Source organism: Parasteatoda tepidariorum, chromosome 7 (assembly GCF_982258835.1).
Source record: "Parasteatoda tepidariorum strain Cologne lab strain chromosome 7, Ptep-v5.0, whole genome shotgun sequence".
NCBI lineage: Eukaryota > Metazoa > Arthropoda > Arachnida > Araneae > Theridiidae > Parasteatoda > Parasteatoda tepidariorum.
In genome coordinates this window covers 93,782,749-93,801,776 of record NC_141761.1, presented here as the reverse complement: position 1 = coordinate 93,801,776, position 19,028 = coordinate 93,782,749, and the positions used below count along the sequence as shown (strand labels likewise).

The 19,028-nt window shown below is 27.9% G+C and overlaps 1 protein-coding gene and 1 pseudogene across 2 annotated transcripts in view; one reads left to right on the top strand and one right to left on the bottom strand.

Moving 5' to 3' along the window:
* Positions 1 to 19,028, bottom strand: part of LOC107439363 (uncharacterized) — a 603,558-nt gene that overhangs the window by 394,184 nt on the left and 190,346 nt on the right. The window lies entirely within an intron of this gene.
* LOC147807325 (uncharacterized) lies at positions 5,593 to 6,478 on the top strand (annotated as a pseudogene).

The following is a 19,028-nucleotide window of genomic DNA, read 5'->3' as shown; positions in this document are numbered from 1 at the left end:
TTTTTCGTTTTAATGCCCAGATAATTCATCATGACCAGTTGGCTATATATCGTTTAAAATTATAGTTTTGCTCCAAGTGTAAGGCGCTTTTTTTTATTTTTCTTGGTGAAAGAGCTTCGAAGAACAATGTTTAAGGTAAGCTTAGGTTGGCGTTGATTTATGGGGTTGGCTCCATCCCCCATCAACCAACACCATTTTCCTGCTTTGTCCAGTTTTAGCAGGTTAAAAAATTGCAAGATAATATCCTCAAATGATGAACTGTTAATTTTTTTAATTGTTCTGCCATAAAAAATAACGCTCATGTGATCCGTTTAGGCGAATTTCCCCGTTTTTCATGGGTTGTGTCTTACTTGGGAGATTCTGCACAATTATAACTGAAATTAAATGAATTTATTCTTTAGAATAGAAGAACACTTTTATTTCGACTATAACCTAGAAATTGAAGACTCAGATATAACAAAAACGGCAAACCTGTGAGTCATGAAACAATGTTTCAAAGAAACTTTTGAAGTGGAACTAAATTGAAACCATTACAGAGCCCATTAAAATTGTAAGAAAGAAAACATACTTAACGGACATCATCTCTTAATTAGAAACAGCCGATAGGGAAAAAAATAATTCCGACAAACTAAAAAATGAATCAGTTGAATTTCAAATAAGCCAATAATGACTATACGAAATTCAGTTGATGATGCATTCTTTAAACTCAAGTGTACATTGGAACAAAGGACTTCCATTAAGAATGTAACTACGCTAATTGGATATATCTCGGTACTAACTTAATCATTTTTTGTAATAGCTTTTTCTAATAGTTTTTCGTTTAATGCTGTAACTGTTTTCGTCAGTTAACCATAAATTTAATCATTTTGAGAGGAATTTAGAGAGGTTGACAACACTAGTTATGAAAAATTCATATTTTAAGCTCAACTTTTCTAAATTTCAGAACTGCTGCAATGGTGAAATCTCGGAACAAAAGAAACAAATAGCTTCTAGTTCTGCTTTACATGTAGTTTTCTTTAGTTTTTTGTATTTATTTGATTAACTCGATATTTAATAAATAGATGGCATCACAAGTAATTTCTTGAATAAGCATTTGAAACCATTTTAGTAATATATTTAGTTCAAGCCAAAATTTAAATCGTACTGAGAGGAATTTAGAAAGGGTCGTAATACTATTAATGAAAAATTCCTATTTTAAGCTCAACTTTCATAAATTTCAGAATTACTGCAATGATGGAAATCTCGGAACAAGAAAAACAAATAGCGTTTAGTTTTGTTTAATATTTTCTATTTATTAAATTGACTCTATATTTAATAAATAAATAGCACCACAAATTATTTTTTGAATAAGTATTTGAAACTATTTCAGTAATAGATAATACAATTTTTAAATATTTTAGCGATTTTTAAGTTTATAAATCTTGATTGAAAGACTAGGTTATGTAGTGAAAAAATTTAATATACATACAGTTAGAGGAATAAAGAAAAACAAAAGCCTTCATTGGAATGTTTTAAAATGTTTTTGCAAGTAATAAATGTTTATACGTTACTATTAATATTAAATTGGCACTATTTTAATGCTTTTCTTTTTTTCCTTTTTTTGTGTCTAATTTAAGATTTTAAGTAGAATTATATCAAAGATCTTATCGTATGAAAGATCATGAGTTAGTAGGTAATCCTTGAGGTTTTACTAAATATTTTAATTAGAATAACCATTCAAGTTTTATATAAATAATCTAAAATTATTAATCGTTCAAATTATAATAAAAGTTCCAATATAATTATTGCTCAAGTTATACCAATTGATATAAATTATTTATCGATTAAATTATAATTAAGATCCCAAGATAATATTCCCTTAGGTTATAATAAAGATCCTAATTTAAATACTGTTAATTCAGTTTAATCAGTATTATTTTAAACTGCTCCCATTGGAGAAAATTTCTTAATTGATTTTTAAAAATAAAGTAATTATTTTGAAGCCTCTAAAATATTTATTTGAAAAATAAAAATTGTTCAAAAAACAAACAAGCCTTTGAAAGAAGCGATTCCTTTTAAGATATTTTACTTTTTTGTTTTAATATAAAGCAGTGTAAATTTGATTAATTTTGTAATTTAGAAATTCCCTGTGGTTTAAAAAATTATTTTAAGTTATCAACTTTTATATTACGAAATTACTGTTAGTAGTTTAAGGTACATTTTTACATAATTAATGTTTATTCATTTTTTATCGAAAAAAATAATATTTAGCAATTTAAATAAAATACCACATCTGTAATGAAATTCTCAATTCACTAAAATTATTTTCAGTGGAAAGTATTCTTTTTAGCTTCTGAACTATAAATTATTTTATCTTTTTCTTTACAGACTTTGCAAACATTTTCAATTTTAAATATTTATGTTTGTAATTAATATCGACGATATTGATTATTTTCTTACCTCATTAAATAGCAAGCAATTATTTTACTCCTGGTTTCACCTAACAAGTTATTCTAATGCTTAATGAATGGATTTTATTTTCAAGTTTTTCCAATAAAATGTATGCACATAAAATTAATTATTTATTTTTAGTTATTTCTCTTCTGTTTTTTAATGCTGTATTTTATGCTTACAATCCTTGCTTTCGTGAATGATTTATTTATTAATTATTTTTGAGTACAGCTTTTTAAAATAAATTTTATGGCAATTCATTTCACTTTCAACCTATTAACAGCCTCAACCTATTTTCAACCTATGTACAGGGTATACAGTAATTGCGGTCAATCCTTGTTCTTTTATAATTCTTGTAAAAATCACAGACAAAAAAGTACACATTCGCAAAAAATTTCAGGAAGAGAGAGAAAAAAACACTATCGAAACTGATCAAAATAACTAGTAAGAATTAAGGATTTAAGAATACCATCAGGCGTCAAAACCAGTTTGATTGTATGGAGAAACTTGTCAGTATTTATAATAATACCACTTTCATGAGTTATAATTTGTTATGGTTTGATTAGCCCTTTTTTTCATCCTCTTAAGCATCAATTTTCAATGTATGATCGTTGACTTAGCTAACAATGTTTGTAATTTAAATTGATCTCTCCCAGAATTCTAGGAAAACCTGATAAGCGCTGTAATTTTGATGCATGTAATTTGACTTGTGTTAGCCAAGAATTCTAGAAATACTTAAAGAGTACTACCATTTCGTGCCTTCCTGCACTAATTCAATTGTATTTGTATTTTTAAATGAGCCTTATGGAAATAAACTTTATACAACTTTAAAGCATTTTCGTGTATCTTAACACAAAAAAAAATATTGACAGCAACTTTACACCTTTTGAACTTTTTGAACTTACAACTTTTGAAGGGACATTTTGAAGGATAAGGGAAGACAGCTTTTGAAGGGGCATTTAGTACAACATTTAGTGCCTAACTAAATGTTTTCCTTCACCAAAAATAATTTTAACACTACTTAATATGCCACCACATTTTTTTATTCAATGGCACTACAATTTATAATAACAGTAAAATGAAATACACACCACAGTCAACAAATTTATTTTCAAGATACAGTTTAAAGATAATCAAAAAAACTGTATGGGCGAAGGAATTTTACTGTTGTGCACATATATGTTTATAAATACTTTGAAATTCACTCAATTAAACAATCTTCAAATGGTATTCAAAGCTCACCAACAGTGTTTTCAGAAATGAAAATAATTTTCGTTTGATGTGAATGAGCGAGTGTTTCGTGTAAGCTTATTTCATAAGTGTTTCGATTTAAACTAAAACCCTATAACGCATTTTTTCGAAATTCTGCCGCCAATGAAGGAAAATGAAAAAGCCATAGTTTAAGTATCCTACACTCGAATCAATGTTATGATTTTGAACTATAAATATAATCTTGCGGTAGGGAATTATCTGGGCTTTAAAACAGACAAATAACTTAAATATTTTAAAAGATATTAAACTTTTTCAAATATCGCCAATTTGGCGACGTTTTCCCACCTAGATGAAAATTATCAAAATCACAGCCGTATTCTTAATTTTTGCAATTTTTTATGATTCCAGGTAATGCAACATTCGAGTACGTTTATAAATATTAAAAAATTAGACCACAAACGCTTTTCATTTTCTCAAAACTATGGCTTTTCTCCATATTGGCGTTTTGCGCCATTTTTAAAGTAAGCGTAGACAGCGCTAGCTTTAGATAGGCTAAACTTGACCTAAAAGTGATGAGTAACAGTTGCAAACTCACAGCAGTTGTAAAAATAGCATATTATTTGCAAAAACGCATAATTTCATATTACGACGAAGCCTTAAATTACACTTGAAAGTTCGATTTAGTGTCAATCTGGAAAAAAATGCTTCTTTCACAAATTTTTGAGTTGTTCAATATCATATTCAGAGCGATGTAACACCACAGTTTTTAAAATGTAGTTTTTTAAAATTATTTTAATTTATATATAAAATAATATTTAATCCGAATTCAGTGAATAATAATTATTCATATTTGTTTTTTAAAAATTGATTTTCCTAAAATATTCGGAATGTAATAATAGGGAATTAAATACTAGTGCTGGTGAAAAAAAAGTCATATATATAGTCCTCAAAAAAACGGACCATCCTAAATAACTTTAAATCAAATGATCATATTTTCACGTTCTAGCACTGAATCTTAATGGTTCAAGAAGGTGATCTCACATATAACAATTAATAAATGCAGACGAAATGTAAAGTTACTAAAATTCAGACACAGAAACGTACTTTCTCTGAATAAACATACCATTTTCATAAATGATTCGGATTTCTGACCCCAAAAATATAGGGGATAGTCGCAATCTGGGAAATATGGTTCCAATAGTTTTGTCAGAAATGAGCTTCAAAATTTGGACTCCTTAATGTTAATTTTACTTCTTTTGTATTTCGATATATCTCGAGAGCTTTTGAAGCGAATTGAAAATTTTTTACCCACAATTATAAAATCCATTTATAAAAAGACAATTATAAGTATCTGACTTTACGAAATTTTTTCTCAAGAACTATTAGACTGATTTCCCTCAAATTCTGTGTTTTGCCATGTAAAATCACATTCTTTAAAATTATGCAAAAAATTATATACCTTACCTTTAAAAAATTTGCTTGACCTTTTTTAAATAAAATAATAAAAAAATATGAACTAAAAGTTTTTTTTGCGTGGTATCATCTTTGGATAGACGAATTTTATAATTGTGTGTAAAAAATTGTTAATTTGCTTTAATCCTTCTTGAGATATAGCGCAATATGCGAAAAGGAGAATTAACAATAAGAGGTCCGAACTTTGGAGTGCTCTCCTGACCTATTGAGACCATATTTCCCAGATTGTAACAACCCTCTATATTTTGGGGGTCAGAAATTCGTATCCGTAAAAAAAAAAAAAGGTGTGCTTATGCAGAGAAAGTACGTTTTTGTTTCTGATTTCGTAACTTATAATAACGTCTGCAGTTATTGATTAGCATATTAGAAAACACCCATTTGAGCCATTAAGATTGAGTTTTAAATAACCCTTCTAATCAGGCTTTGTTTCAAAATGCTATAACTAAAAATTTTGAACCACATTCTCTTCATTTCTTCATGACTCAAGATTTTCCCAGGGTTCATTTTCCTTACAACCTTTCTTCCTCCATCAATAAAAAGAATACTTTACCGGAACATCTTAGACAACTAGTCTAAGACCGGAACTTAGACAATAAACAATATCCTTAGAAGTGACATTAAATTGTATACCGATGGCAGTAAAACTGACAATATTGCAGGTAGTGGCATTTATATAACAAAACTTTTACTCTTAATCAACATAACCCAGGCTTCTGTTCTGTTTTTAGAGGTGGATTACTAGCAGTGGATGCGGCACTTGAAACTATTTTAAGGAAAAATGATTATGGAAATCTCTGGATACTAACTGATAGCCGAAGTTCAATGGAATATCTTAATAATTGGATCTATATTGGTGATAAGACAAGTATACCTATCCTTCACAAGTTGAAATGCATCTCACTTCAACAAGGTATTCATTTCCAGTGGATCCCATCCCATGTGAATCTATTCGGTAACGAGAAGGCAGACTGTCTAGTAAAGGACGGTTGCAGCCTGCCAACTTCTGCATCTGATGAACTTACCTACCTAGAATTCTCAGGTGAAAAATTTGAAGAGGAGGATTTGGCCGGTGTCTCCCACTCATGATTGGTATAGGGTTAGTAAGCCGGGACAGTCGTTGATTCTTCCATGCTACAGAAAAACCAATACTTGCCTTTCACGCCTTGCCTGTGGACATCTAAAATGTCTTACTTTGTCTCAGGGCATAAAATTCTACCCTCTTTGCCCAAAATGCCACCACCATCACCAGGCTTCAGCTGAACATATTTTAAGCTGCTTGGGTCTTCTTTGGGAAAAAAATTATACTTCTCCTCTCCTTGTTTCCAATTTTTTACTCGTCAACGGATTTATGAATCTGGTCTGACGCCGTCAGACCTTTGGACAACAACACCACCAGATTGAGTCCTAGAACGTGAGAATCCGATCACAAGATCAAAAGTTATTCAGGGTGGTCCGTTTTTTTCGTGCACTGTACGTAGACGCAATGTTGATCTCAATAGCACGGACTCCGAGTACGTCAAATTAAGACGACATTATGCACTCTCTGCTTGCACTTACCGTGAAAGCAAAAGGTAAATGCATGAAATAAGGATAATCAGTTACGAATTATGATCGAAATAGGGAAACATATAAGGGATAGCTCTGGATCAAGGGATAAATGTTTATTTACAAAAAATAATTTCTGTGGAAAATTTAAAAAGAAGAAAATTATCTGAATAGAAAAGGTACACACAATAACTTCACCTTAATCTCGATTATTATAATAGTTTTTCCAACAACATTTATAAAAGCATTTCGACGTCAAGACAAAATCAACAAATATTCCTTTAAAACAAATATTCCTAAATAAAAAATAGAAAAATCATGTAAACTGTTTCCTGAAAAAAAATGATTCAGTACTTGTTTGTCTATAACATTTTGAGAGTTCTATTCCCTAACTAATTTTCTTTAAATTTGCATTCAGTTCTTGATCATTATCAAATTTTATTTCATCGTTTACCCAAAGAGATTTATTTATAGCGTAAAAACTTAATTCTTAATACTTATTACAATTTCGTATTCATTATTTTAATTGCATGCGTTGCTGAAAAAAATTTTACCTAAAATTAAATATTAAAATAAAAATGATTTATTAAAAAAATTCTAATTTTTTTCGAGTTTAATAATTGTCAAACTGTAACTAAATACGTTTATGGGATGAAACATTAGTATTGCGGTATGGAAACTTTATAATAAATAAAAATAACAATGGTTTTTAATTTTGGATAATTATCAATATCAAGAAAGTAATAAAACATATCATAATATTAAAGGGGGGAATATTAATAGTAAATGCCATTATAACTTTAATTAATTCCATGCTGATGGCCGTCATAGTTGGTTTTTTGCTTTTCAATGATTAAAGTCAGTGATTTTTCTGTCCGAAAAGAATGTGCGAAGCGATAAGATGAAAATTATTCTTTTATGTTTATGAGAGAATATGTTTTATTTACTAACCTAAAATTAGAAAGTCCAGCTTATCCGCAAGCTTAAAGTATAAATTTCAAGTTTTTTTATTTACTATTTGTCAAGGACCAATAAACGTCGCAAATAAGTTTCAGTTATTTTCAGGTACCATGACGTAAATAAAAATATGCTGACGTGCTACGACGTAAATAAACGTGCCAAATTTTTTAAACAACAACTAATCTAATAGAAGCTCTATAAAATAAAAAGGTTTATTCTAACAAGGTTATATAAAAAAAAGTCAATAACTATTTATTAAAGATGATGGGAGTTACATTTTTAACTTAGGGAAGAAGAGCGCACAGTGTTTTTTTCTTATCTGAAGTTTGGGAAGAAATTTAATTACATTAATTTTTAAAAAGTAAATAATTTTCCTTGAATTGTACTAATCATTCAATAAATTTATAAAAATTCTTAAGGAAATTTTAAGTATATTTTGATTAGTTAAAAATAATAACTTATGAATAAAGATTAACTATAAGTGCAATTTTTAGCAGCATTAAATTGCTGTTTTTGCATTTGCCAATTATAAAACAAAATTTTTCTTCCTAATTTGTTTTAAAAAATAATCATGTTATAATAATGTACAAAACACAAATTATCCTAGAAATTAAATCATCTAATTTTTTTCCAAAATTTTGGAATTATTATTTTTTTTAAATTTTATATTAGTAAAATTTTCTCTTTCTTGTCCTATTAGACAAATGATTTTGGAAAAAAAATTTATCGTAAAAGTTTTAAAAACTGCTCGTTCCTTAATACTCAAGAAAAATTGTGTAAAGCTCTTTAAATTAGGTATAGGTTTAAACTTCGAATTTTTATTTTAAAACTTGAATTATATTTTTTCTATTACAAAACAATACATTTAAAGTCAAGTTTCTCCATAAAATTTGCTAAAAAACTGTAGTTAATTTAATGCATCGTTTGATAAAACCACCTGAATGGAAAAGGTATTAGAATTAAAACAAACTATTGCAGCCAAATTTTCTTCGTTTTCCTGCCAAATTTGGAGTTGGAGCTACAGTTAAAAACAACGTATAATTTCATAATTTAAATATAGACAATAGTTTTCACATACGTTAAAATGTATCAGAATCTAAAATTTTAGCTTGATTGGAGACTAGCACTTAGGGTGTGTTTTGTTGTTAGAAAAACGTTCTATTTTTAAAAAGTTCAGAATGGTTTTTCCCTTAGGTAATAGGGTTTATAGGGGCTTAAGTAATAGGGTCCCCTCAGGTAATCATTACTAAAATTATTTGCACGAAAATGAACATTAATTTAATTTTACTAAACAAACTTTTCATTGAAAAGGATTTCTTTTGTTGAAGATGGGAGCCATTCCAAGATTTTATATATATACATATATATATATATATATATATATATATATATATATATATATATATATATATATATATATATATATATATATATATATATATATATATATATATATATATATATATATATATATATATATATATATATATATATATATATATATATATATATATATATATATATATATACCGAACCGGACACTTTATTCGTTCAAAGGTAAGTATAATTGTTGCTGTCTGCTGATGAGTTGCAACACATTTTGTTATATTTTTATTATTTGTATCTTTTTTTTATAATGTATCATGTATATATCTCTTCTATAATTTTCGTCCGCAGCTTTTTCGCATGTTTATTGAAGTATAATGGCTTTTTATAATTTTTAACAGAGTCTAAAAATTTTCTAAATACTGATTTATTGTACTCAATTTCATTAGTTTAAAATGTGTCGACAATAGAAAGTTGACAACGACTGCTCTATAAAGGGGAAATATTACAAAAATCACGTAATGGTTATCGAATATCGTACACTACAAAAAAGTTTGGTATGTAGTTGCAACCATTTTTGTTGTTGAGGTAAATAAAATTCTTAACAGTACATGTAGTCGAATTCTTATTTCTTTTTTCACTGTCATAGCTGTTTAGTTATTAATATATTCATTTTTTGTTTGTTTGCTTACTGACAACATCTATTTTTCTGTTCATTTGAATCGAAAACTTCATTTCTGTATTTAATTTACCTCACCCCCAAAAATAGGGACAAATATAGTTTTAAAAAATTTTGGTTGAAAAACAGAGTTTGCAGATAATTCTTCTTTTGATCTATATATAGATTTAGATTTATGCACCATATCCACTCCACTGAAAAAATTACATTAACAATCCTATTTATTATTAGGACGGATAAATGAAATTTAATTTTTAAACAATAATGTTTACGTTATATTTATTTTGTTATGTCCAGCATGCAATAAATGTCTAAGGCAGACTAAGATAGACTTCTTGTAGTAATTTTTGCGCTACATTATATTTTATGACCGTCGTTGAACAGTCAACCCAATTTTTGGGTTTACCGCTACTAATGTTCAACTCCGTAGCCTTGTAATTTTGAACCCAATCTAGAAGACAAGGGGACTTCTGGATCAAATATTGGGAAAATTTTCGCCTTCGTGGAAGAATTTTTGATGAATCTAACATACGTTTGCGTTACTTTGAGGGGAAAACCAAGAAAACCCACCATGGTTAGCATGACGGCAAAGGGACTCTAACCCGTGATCCGTCAACCACTGAGGATATTTTGCGTCAGCACTGTGGTCGGTGCGAGTCGGGTGCGGAATTTTTGTAGCTGGAATTAGAACATGGTTTACCTCATTGGAAGGCGAATGCTCTATCTCCTGAGCCACCACGGCTCTGTGCTTTATTATAGATAATTCTTTTATCAAAATCGAGAATGCCTTGAAAATAAAAATAAAATTGTATGAATAGCTTCCTCATGGTATTAATTAAATTCCCACTACAATGGACATAATAATTGTGTAATGTTTGCCTTGCATAGGTTCTTGCAGAACTATTTTGATTTAATTACAATTCGAAACAACATTAAGAACCTATATTTCCATACAAATAGCTTCCTTTAAAATGGTGAAACTTTTATTTTATTTTTAAATTTGTATTCTTCGAGACATTTTAAGAGAAATTAAGACAATAATTATCAAAACAATATAAGCCAAATATAAGTAGAATTCAGTAAAGTTCAAAAGAAATTACGACGTACTACCGGTTTAAAATCTAGACACGTGGGATAATTAATTTTTTACCTCATATTTCTTGTTGGTTTATATATATATATATAGACAAATATTAATTTGAATTTCAAGCAATTACTCATGTCTAATCTAATTTCTGAGATAATTTTTTAAGAAAAATACAAAAAATAACAATTTTGTTTATCTATTTGAAAAAGCAGTTAAAATTTTTTTTTATTTACTTATAAGAGAAATCGTGATTTATAAAAAAAAAATAAATAGCCAGATTAAAAACATTTTATATGCCAACAACATTCTCCGATCATTTAAAGGTAAGATTAGATAAATCAATCAAACGTTAGAGCAAACTTATTTGATGTTATGCTTAAAACCATTATAGACAAAATGCATAGATAATGGAGCAATCAATAAACATAAACAAAGTAGTAGACTTTGTTTATTTTGATTAGCCCTAGGCATAAACCTTCAAATGCTTTTCAGCCACACCTAAACAAAATATTTTTTCACTATTCCCAGTTATATATTGGCATCTTTTTTACATATTTATAAACAATTTCCTCACAGACAGTGGGATATAAATAATATAAAAGTATGAATTAATTTAGTGGAACGACTAAAATAATATTATTAATATAGTAGTACAGTAATATAGTAGTATAGTAATATTGTAGAAGTAAAATATCACATTAATATGTAATTATTCATATATGAAGTAGTAAACGGAGGAAAAAATTCGGGTGAAATACACTTATTATAAGGTAATGACATATCTGGTAGTAAAAAATCATAATTCAGGTATTATAAACCAAATTATACAGTATATATAACATTTATTTGATAATGTTTTGTTGATATGGAAACTGTTAACTGGTTTTCAAAATTATAATTCGTATTATGACGCATTTAGTAAAAAAATTTAAAACTGAAAGGTAAATTAAATCAAATAAATAGTTTATATGCTATGTTATGACATGATAAAATTACCAAATTTTCATGCATTTACCAAATTTTATCACACGTAAAGCCATATTGTATTATTAATTTTACTAAAATCATTATCAAATCAAATTACCTTGGTTCATAATATTTCTGTAGGTAAATTATAGTATTTTTTCAGTATAGAATTAATCTAGTAGTATTTGTAATGTAGAAAATTTTTGTATAGTATAATATTGTTTGTAGAAAACGTATAATCGGAACTATCAGAATGGATAATAATAATATAATCGAAACTATGAAACAATTTACCATGTTTCTGGCTGTATGGGAGCACCAAAAAGTTTGGTAACTTTAACTGAAGCTCTATATTAATTATTTTGGTAAAATTAACAATAAAACATAATTTTATAATATGTGATAAAATTTGATAAATAAAATAAAATTTGATAATTTTATCATGATACTTAAGAACATAGCAAAAAACATTTTTTCGATTAAATTTACTTCTCAGTTTTGTATTTTTTACTAAATGTATGGTTATGAAAACTATAATTTTGGAAACAGAATTTACGGTAAACCTTTACCATGCGAACGGAAAAATATTCAAAAGAATGGTGTAAATGCCGTGCATTTCGTATTTATTAAAAATAATTATGGTTTTTTACTAGAAATGTCATTATGCTATAGTACCGTAATTTTACCAGAATTTTTTTCACAGTGAAGAAATATCATTAATTCTAATATAAAACTAAATCATATGAAATTTTCCATGCCGAACGATAAATATTATCCTTTATCGTTGGACATGATAATATCATCGTTAATAACAAACGATCATAAAAATTGCTGTTTTTGATAAAGCATGTTCATCAAAAACAATAAATGTCAAATACCATAATATCGCAAGAATCATTGATATGTGAGTAATATATGCGATCTAATGACCTGAATTTATGATATTATTGGGACTATTGATTAAATTCATTTGAGTAATCGAAGTATAGACCAAACAAAAGTAATGTAGGTTAAATAATAAAATGTTGCTATTTATCGAAACCATTAATGTTTCCAAATGATATATCACGATTTAAAATTCCGTTATTGCCCAGCACAAATAATGCCCTATTTATAAATATTTTTTGTTTCAGCATATTTTCACAATGTTTATTATTCTTTTAAAATGCTTTAGAATAGCTATTTATTTCCGCATAATGAAGCAAAAGTGAATTAAATGACTAAATAAATCAAACTTCTCTAGGACGGTTTAAGTGAAACTAGGCGGAGTAAAATCAACTTGAAACTGCTACTGAGTTGACTAAATTAACTTGAAAAGAAAGAAAACAACTCCGAGCAATAAGCAATTGAGCCAATTAAAAGCAGCTGCTACAAAATCATTGTAGAAAATAAGGAAAAGGAGCTATTTGAATTTCAAATGATTCGATAATGGCAAGAAAAAAGCCTTCATTCATGGTGATGGCTCATTTTTGCATCTTTCTGCAGGAACAAAATATGGTAATTGCGTGGAAATAATGCAAATTGAAGTAACTTTGATAGTTTCAAATCTGCATTGCATTTTCAACTCATTTTGTTAGAAGTCGTTAAAAAGTTAGACAAGTCCGAAACTTAAATATATGAAGTTTATTTCTGATTCTGTAAAATTTTAAAGTAATGTTACGAATTATATTTATTTCAATTATTTACATATTTTAACTATTTAATAACTTTAATTATTTATTCATTTATCCTTTTTTCAGCCTTTCCAAAAGAGAGGCTGAAAATTACCGTTTTTCGCTTCCGTTCGGTTTGTGTATTCTATCTTCTGGACTAGTAATCGTAAGAGCCTATCTTCGAAAAAAAATTCGTAAGACCCGCGGCCGTCGCCACTGTTTTGGAAGTTCAACTTAACATTACGTTTTGTTTCGTTGTTCAAAACTGTAACCCTAAAAAATTTAAAGTTACAAAAGTGTGTAAAATTTGTACAGAAAGTATGAAAGATTAAAAAAAATTTATGTTCCATCATTAATTAGAGAATAATTAACTGTTAAATTTGTAGTAAAAAATACAATGTGCGCCGCTCTGCAGATGGCTTACTCATATAACTCTCTTAAAATTCAACAACGGAGTTCAAATTTAAGATACTGAAACGATCGTTTTAATTTATGAATTATAGACAATTTGTTTTTAGAAATTTCGTTTTGTTTCAAAGTTATTGCAATTTTAAAAGCAATTTTTGTGTTTTTTTTCCTTAGTTATTTCTTTAAATAATAAATATTTTATTATTATTATATAAAAAAGTTTTTTATCTCTCGAGAGACCTTTATTTCATAATCTCATCCTTGAGTTAATGTCTAGAATCACAATAGTGTTAGAAGGAGATTTGACATAGGAAGATGTAAAGCATAGAATTTTTACATAGAATTTTTTTAAAAATATATAAAAAAAAATAATACAAGAAAGATGAAAGCTTTCTCTTATGAACTGTTATAATGATATAAATCTCATTTGCGAGTAAAAATATTTAACATTTATTTCTTCATGAGTTACGCAATCTTTATACTTTGGGTTAATTTCTTTTCAACTGCATTTGATTTTTTTTTTTTTTTCAAAACCTGGTGTCGTTAAATTTTGTTACGGTTAATATTTTTTTATATACCTGCTATATATTTTATTAGCATAATGTTTGTTATTTTTGTGGAAAATATAGACTTTTCAGAAAAAAAAGCACAGAGATTAGTAAGCTGAACTGGCAGGAGCAAAGTCTCCGAAGCGATGTTGTGAAGCACTATTACTATTTTATATATATATTACTATTTTGAAGCATTTTTATTATATTACTATGAGGTAGTATATTACTATACCCGTAAAAAATTTCATAATATTTTATTTTTTTGAAAGAAGTATTGAATGCCTTTTTTATAAAGCTAAATTTTAAGAAAGTTTGAAAACAATGATTTGATTTCTAAAAGAAATTTCTGTTTTTTTAAAAAATATACACTTTGCAGAAAAAAAGAAGCAATCAGATGTGAGATTTCTAAGCGAAATCCAGTTTTAGGTGACGTTGTTGAAATTTAGATTTATATCGTAAAAATATTTACATTTAAAAGAAAACAGGCGAATTTTAAAAATAAATGTCTACAACCTGCAACTTTTAATAAGAAAAATTTACAATCTGTATATTTTTAAAAGAAACATCTGAAAATCTGCTTACCATGCTGCTCAAAATTTTCAAAATGGGAAATTTTTCCATAAACTCAGAATTAAAAAAGCAACTTCCAGAAATAGATTAAGTTGATTTTAATTCCTTATAAAACTTAAATGTAAAGAATAATTTCGATATAAATGAACTAAGAAAATTTTTTATTGAATATCAATTACTGAAAGACTTCAATCTCTCCCAACTTTTTAAAATTTGATTTAAAATCTTCCTACTACTTTGACAAAAATTCCTACTCTCCAAGATTAAAAGTGAAAGCATATTGATTTAATGAACGAAAATGATTAGTTCTAAACATCAAAACAGGAAAAGAATAAAAGTAATCAAAGAACTTTTTTTAAAGTTTTCAGCGAAATATTTGAACAAACATTAATTTTATCCAGAAGTAATGAAAAAAGGAAGACTTTTCTACTTTCTAAATTTTAAGAAGTACTTCGCAATTCTCAGAAATATGAGAATTCATTGATCTGATGCTATTTTAGGATTTTATCTTGAATAATCTCAACTTGAAAGTTTAGTTTAAAATATCCTTTCATACTTAGAAAGTAAAATATGCGAAGGTGTGAGTGTTCAGATTATATTTGAAATTGATGATTTCTTTACATTGTGTATGGATAAAATTTTTGTTTCTTTCTTTATAGCGTATACTGTCTGCATTATTTTGTGTTCTTTATTTTCTTTTGTCAATATCTGCTCTGCGTGGTTATTGAAATAGTTTTTTGTCTTAGACTTAAGTTAAATATTCTTAACTATCATAGTAACTTTTATATTTGAACTACAAATGCAAACATTATTTTGTCATTAAAATTGTTCTGAAAAGAATTTGTTAGTTGGACACATAATGTATAAACAATTTTCATCATTAGTCAAACAAAAGTACTGAGTTGTTTTCCTAAATGACTGGATTACTATCCTCGGTACTTTGGCTCCTAGGTGGTTTGAAGCCCACCCAGATTCAGATCTATAGATACCAGTCTATCGATGGATACTTGTCTGGGAAGTAAAAGCGGCTTACGCGCAATGGTCCCCATATTGGTACCATCATAACTTTGGTCACGAAATCGTGGAACCTTGACATCCATGACCCTCTTTATCAACAAAAATTTGAAAATTGAGCGCATGACATATTGTATAATATATAATTCATTTCGCAGCTATATACGAAATATAGTAATTTGAACTACAAATAATTTATAAGCTTTCTGCTCATAATATTTCACCATTTACTATTTTTATTTTATTTTTTTGCACTAATTTCCCCTTATAGGAAACGAAAACATAAATAAATTGAAGGCAAATATTGCAGATCCACAGTTTTTTTTATTTTACCACTGTTACATCTGTTGCAAGTTTTTCTTTGTTTCTATATACACAAATGTAATAAGAAGGTAGAGATTGGTTGAATATGTACAATACATACATTTTCAACAAAATCAATAAGGAATTATGTTTGGTTGACGATTGGACAATATTGTCTGATTTTGTCTTTCGATATGAATTTGTTTTTTCGGAGAGCGGATAAGAAACTGACCCACTAAATAATATTTTCTTTTTATGCTGTCAATTTTTCACTTAAATACTGATAAACAATTTGTACTCAGATATTTTTAATTCTTCAAGCACTCAAAGGATCATAATATTCAAATAATATTTTTGCGAAAAAATATTTTTAATTTTAAACGTTGAATATGTTTTATTTATTTAGTTATTTAATTTTTATATTTTAAGCATATTTTCTTTCTTTTTCGCAGGGAAATAGGAAATATTTTGTAGAACACAGTTTGAGAATTTATGCTATAACAGACGGTTCAAGTAATAAGTACATTTATATAAGTAGTTTGGATTTCCTAATTCAAATTTGGGCTTATTGTTTCCTTTACGTTAATTACTACAATGAGATTATTAATAAACAACCCTTGCAAAAAATAAGGTGTTTTCGAGCTTGACAGATTCACCTGAGGTGAAAAATAAGGTTATGCTGTGCACCAAAAATAACCTCATTAATAAACTGCAATCGGGTGAAACTATTCACAGCTCAAATATACGTATTTGCTTGAAGTGTAGAAAAAATAATCCGTGCACCTCAAAAACAACCCTTCTAAGCTGGTTGCTCTGAAGTAGATTTTCATCAACCTCAAAACAACCTCAAGTGTGAATAAAACAACTTCATACACCCTATGAGATTGATCTTTTACTGTTGTTTTTTAAATCAACTTCGAATAAACCTCATATAATCCTCAAAAATACGTTAAATTTTTGTAAGGGAATGAACGTTATTATAGTAATTTACCGCTGCTTAGCTGTATTCCTTATTTTCCTGCATAACAATTTTTCAACTGATTGCATACATATTCTTCACCCTCTTAACTATACGAGTATAAATCTACTTATTCGCTTTAGATGAAATTTTAATCTTTAGATAGCACACATCATTTCATCGCCAAAGTGAGATTTTGGCACAGTTCCTGACAGTCTGGTTTATTGTTATGATTTACTTTCGTAAATGATGAATGAGAAAGGGGACTTCAGATAAATACAATCACTGTGTTCGTCCTCTATTTCTATCGCCAACTCTCAAAATGCATCATTCGGCGATCTTTAATTCAAGACTGCTCGTTCATGATGATAGCTGGTACTCTATTTAAATACATCATTAAAATTCTTGTCTCGCTTTTGAAAACGGCGCTGATACGGAACATTTAAATACAGGTTTATGCATACATGGCTTCGATGAAGAGACTTGTTTATTGCCTAAGATAATTATGTAAAGTTTTATCCCTTTCTATGTAATGTAATCTATGCCATGTTCGAAAAATTCAGCTGTCCGCTTTCTCAGTGTTATAATAAGCAGCTTGATTTTGACATCTCTTTGGTGCTTTGCTTAACAATTCAAGACGGGCCTGTTCCTATTCAAATACAATAAGTGCAAAAAGATATTATTTTAAAAGTTCACAATCTGATTGTGTTTTATCACTTTAATCCGCTAAACGCTAAATAATAGCTTCTGGTAATCATGTTGCTTACATTGTATGTATTCATTATCAGCTTGTATCAATTCATTCTTTCAATTTGAATAACACTGGTAAATGAAAATTAGCTATTATGTACATAATTGGATACCTGCCAGTGACATCAAAGTGGATAGATATCTTGAATGGTTGTTTAAAAGTGGTAGTTTTTCATGGTTTGAACCATGAAAAATTCAGTAGTTTGAAAGTTATGTATCATGGTATTGTATCAAATCAAAAAAGGTAAAAAAGAAATCTTTGAAGGTAAGGAATGGCAGTTTTTATAGTTTGAGTGCTTGAGTTCAAAATAATGGTTTGAATTGCCATTCGATGCACTTTAATGCTATTCAGTTTAATTTTTCATGGTTTGAACTATGAAAAATTCAATTGCCATTCGATGCAAATAATTTATTCATGGTTCAAACCATGAAAAATTCAATGGTTTGAAAGTTATGTATCATGATATGGTATCAAATCTTAAAAGGAAGAAAAAAACATTTGAATGTAAGTAATAAAGGTTTTCAGACTTGAGTGTTTGAGTTAAAATAAATTCAATGGCTTGAAAGTTATGTATCATGGTATGGTATCAAATCTTAAAACGGAAAAGAGGAAGGTAAGGAATAACGGCTTTTAATGACGGTTCTTTTAAGGTAAGGAATGACGGTTTTAATAGTTTGAGTCTTAAAAAAATTACGGTATGGTATCAATTCTGAAAAAAAAAAATACTTTTTAAGATGAGGAATGACGGTATTTTAAATTGAGTGGTTGAGTATATAATGAATTAAATCCTTTGAAAGTTATGTAACATGGTATGGTATCAATTCTAAACGAAAAAATACCTTTTTAAAGATAAATGCTGACGGTTTTTGTACTTTGCGTGTTTGACTTAAAAATAAATTAAATGCTCTGAGAGTTAAATTGTGTATCATGGTATGGTATCAAATCTGAAATTAAAAGAATTGAATTTTAGCAGATCAGTAATGCTTTGTCTGTACATGATGTATGCCTTTTATGGTATCGAATCAAAATGGTAAATTACCAAAAGTTTCAGTACACATCTTTATTGATATAAAATAGCAATTAAAAACTATCACGTTTTCAAAACCTAAGTTTTAACATAATATAAACATCAGATAAAGAACT